Source organism: Mus pahari, chromosome 11 (assembly GCF_900095145.1).
Source record: "Mus pahari chromosome 11, PAHARI_EIJ_v1.1, whole genome shotgun sequence".
NCBI lineage: Eukaryota > Metazoa > Chordata > Mammalia > Rodentia > Muridae > Mus > Mus pahari.
Genome location: NC_034600.1, coordinates 26,578,232 through 26,582,808, shown reverse-complemented (window position 1 = coordinate 26,582,808; position 4,577 = coordinate 26,578,232).

Genomic DNA, 4,577 nt, shown 5'->3' with positions numbered 1-4,577 from the left:
ACACACACACACACACACACACACACACACACACACACACACTAATACAGGTTTATCTACTAGACACTTTGTAGTAAATGCACTTGGACATCAAGTTGTCCAGTGACTGCAGTGTCCCCCCTCCCAGCCCTGCTATCTAACAGAGTCCTGCTTCTCTAGCCTAAGGCTGCATTTATCCCTAATGTGCTGGTGTCCCCCACTTCCACCTTAGCCCTGGCTTTCTCCCCCCCCTCCAATGTCCTTACTTTGTCTGATTTTCTCCAAAGGAAATATGACTGAGCAAGAACTGTTCCCGAATTCCTAAACCGCTCCTCTATGCTCCCGTCCAAGTGTCTCCCCATTTATTTTAGAGTCTGGACTGTTTCTATTAGCAATACCTATAAGTTTACAGAATCGCAGACCGTCAGGCTCTTTCCACACCCAGGGAAGATGATCAGATGTTCACGTGACCTAAAACTGGAGCATCTGACTTTGCTAGAGAACTCTCAGTCAGGCGTTGATGTCACTGATGGAAGCCATTCACTATTTAAGTGGGTTTTTCAAACTTTATGTTTGCGTGTGTGCACGAGCACATACATGCGGGTGTACGCATGTAGCTCAGAGGACAACGTGCAGGTGTCAGTTTTCCCTGCCATTCGGACCCTGGAATCGAACTCAGATCATCGGGCTGGCTCTGGAGACATTTTGCTATCCCTAATATGAACTCTAAATCGTTAGATTTTGATACGTAGCACAAGACCTGGCAAGATAACTCAGATGGCAAAGGCCAGCATGTCTACTCACTGCATGCTATTACTTAAATGCAAAGATAGTTTTTAGAGTACTGCAGTGTGGGTTTTAAAAGGAAATCTTAAGGGAAATGTTGAATACACATTGAACATATTGGAAGTACATCAGATCAAAACTTGTGGGATGCAGTTCAAGAACCCCTAAAAGAAAAGCTTATACATATTCATATACATACACACATATACATACACATATACACATTCATATAACACACACACACACACACACACACACACACATATATATATATATATATATATATATATATACATATTGAGAGAGAGAGAGAGAGAGAGAGAGAGAGAGAGAGAGAGAGAGAGAGAGAGAGTTAGGGGCTTTTGAGAGTGATCAGTAGGTAAATACCTACCATGCACGAGGACCTGAGTTAGAATCCCAGAGCCCATGTAAATCTGGACTTAGCAATGTACAGCAGTACCCATAGTGCTTCTATGGTAAGATGGGGGTAGAAACTCAAGAAACTCATGGGACAGATATTCTGGTGTTTGCAGTAACTAACCAAAGGGACCCTGTCTCAATCCAAGAAGATAGTAAGGACTCATACCCAGGGTTGCCCTCTGACAGCACACACATGCCATACCATGTTGAATGTCCATATTCACACTCCCACTCCCCACATACACAGAGATTTAAAAGGTCATTACATTGGAAAAAGGAGACTCTTAAATTAGTGTTTCTTACAATTTCATATGGGAAGTTTATATATGTACTTCAACTATCAGTAGAATTTCAAAATAGTACACACATGAATTCCCAGCCTTACTTTAATATTTATTTTATGTGTGTTTATGTGTTCCTGAGTGTGTGTGTGTGTGTGTGTGTGTGTGTGTGTGTGTGTGTGTGTATCATGTATACATGGGAGTCTTTGGAGGTTAGAAAAGTCATTGGGTCCCTGGAACTGGAGTTACAGATGGCTAGATCAACCATGTGGGTGTCGGGAGTTGAACCCAGGTCCTCTGCAAGAGCAGCGGGTACTATTAATTACCAATCCATCCCTCTAGTTTGCTCGGCATTAATTTTAATTAATTGCAGCTTCTCTACACTGTTCACAGACAGAGTGATTCTGAGTATCAATTCTGAGTATCAAGCTGTGTTGGTTCACAGATATTAGGCAGCGTAAGAAAGTGATGCTGGGGTTGGAGATATGGCTTAGCAGTTAAGAGCAATGTCTGTCCTTCCAGAAGTCCTAAGTTCAAGCCACAGCAACCACACAGTGCTCACGACCATCTGTAATGGTATCTGATGCCGTCTTCTGGCATGCAGCGTGTGATGGTTCATATATACTTGGTTCAGAGAGTGGCACTATTAGAAGGTATGACCCTGTTGGAGTAGGTGTGTCACTGTGGGTGTGGTCTTTAAGATTCTCTTCCTAGTAGCCTGGAAGCCTGTCTTCTACTAGCTGTCAGCTCCTCCAGCCCCATGCCTGCCTGGATGCTGCCATGCTCCTGCCTTGATGATAATGGACTGAACCTCAGAACATGTAAGCCAGTTCCAATTCAATGTTATCCTTTATAAGAGCGGCCTTGGTCATGGTGTCTGTTCACAGCAGTAAAACCCTAAGACAGAAGTGTCCATGCATATAGAGCACTCATATGCATAAAATAAAATAAAATAAATCTTAAACAAGGAAAGAGCTGACTACACAATTCTACAACTCTAGGTAGGTAGTTCAGAGGGTACAACCGCGTACTGGAGCAGCCATCTGACTGTCTGGGCTTCTAAAGGCCCTGGCAAAGCTTAGCCCCAAACCAGCAATGGCTGAAGACTGATGCTGAAGTTGACTCTTGAAGCATCAGTACCAGATATTTCCATCATGTCACAGTCTAGCTTCTTGGTGGTCAGCACTCAGCCTACCCCTTGTTCTTTGCTCTTTGGAGCAGTGCTCCGATGACCAACCATAAACAAGCGTTTGCCAGTCTTCAAGGAGCTTTCTGTAGGACTAAGATTAAAAACTGGCCTTTATGTCATAGCATATGAATTTAAAATTCTTTTTGATATCTTCAAACCTTATGCCAGCAATCTTAGTGGCACAGGTCTGTACTCCCAGGTATTCAAGAGGCCAAGTTTGAGGCCAGCCTAGGTGGCTTGGTGACACTGTCTCTGTGAAGAGGGGGTGGGGCTGGGTGGGTACATTGCTTTGTGGCAGAGGACTTACATGTGAGGTCCTGTTATCTCTATTTTTCCCCAAAATGACATTTATTTGAGATTATGAAGTATGTAGCTTTTATGGACAGGTTTATTTTACTTAGCGATATCCATTTCTATGACTTCTATGACTTCTCGTGCCTTGGTAGTTCACTGTTTCTTAGTGCTGAATTCCATTGTCTGGTGTCTGGTGTGTTATAGATTATCTGATCATCTACTGATTGATGCCTTGCCTGTGCCCAAGTGTTCATATTTACAAATAAAGCCACTGGAAACATACACATGTTGCTGTGTAGATACGTTTATTTCTTCATTAAAATTTTAGTTACGTGTATTTGTGTGTGTGTGTGTGTGTGTGTGTGTGTGATTATGCGTGCATGAGTGTAGTGCATGAGTGTAGTGCCCTGAGAGGTCAGAAGAGGGCATCAGATCTCATGGAGCTGGAACTACCTGCCTAAGAACTATCTGATGTGGGTGCCAAGAAGCAAACTCAGGTCCTCCGCAGAGCAGCAGATGCTCTCACCCTCTGAGTCATTTCCGGTCTCTAGACATGGGAGTTTTGTTTGTTTTTGAGACATTGTCTCACTCTGTACCCCTGGCTGGCTTAGAAGTCACCATGTAGACCAGTCTGGCCTCGAGTTCCCCTCTTGCTCCCAATGCTGAATTTAAAGGTGCACCCCCCCCATGCCTGCCTCAGACAGTAGGTTGTTTGTTTGTTGTTTGTTTGGTTTTGTTTGTTTGCTTTTGGAGACAACATCTTTCTACATAGCCCTGGCTCTCCTGGGATTCACTCTATAGACAAGGTTGGCCTCAAATTCACAGAGATCCACCTGCCTCTGCCTCTTAAAGGTCTACATAGCAAGCTCAAGGCCAGCTAAGGCTACATAGTAAGCTCAACAAAAAGCAGGAAAACAAAGGGGAAAAAATATCGAATCTACAGTCAGTAAGACCTCTTTCCCACCATGCCTCCTGGGCCAGCACAGTAAGACAGCTCTACACTGGGATGTATCTAGGTTCCAGAAATGCCCACCAGCTCCCAGGAAAGGCTGCATATCTGACTGCCTTGGAATACGCGGCATGCTAAATGTAGCCTAAAGACAGCATGAGGGCATGGATTTGCCACGAATGGGTCCGATTTAAGTGTTACCATCCACAAGCAGCTGGCTGGGTGTCTTTGACTGTGTGGGTCTGTGATGTCAGAAACCTCCTGTGCCTGCAGGAGGGGCTCTGACAGGAATAGCACTGACTGCTAAGCAGTAACTAGAGTGGGCAGAGCTGACAGTAAGACTTGAGAGCTCCTGTTGTTCAGCGAAGAGGGATCCCAGAGAGACCGGGGAACAAAGCTAGAGAGAGGTGTGAAGCAAGTGGTGTGAAGTGACCCATGCTCTGAGCTTATCTTGAAATTCACAACTTTCACAACGAAGGAAAACCTTTTACGATAAGCAGGTGTCTCCTAGCACCCACTCTTGTTACCACTTCCACACAGAGTTTTCTCAGCACATGGGTCTATGTCTATTCTTCATAAAAACTAAGTTGCCGCCAAGTACGATTGTACTTTATATATTTCAGCTTAGTAAACACACACACACACACTCATACACACAATACATACACCACACACAATA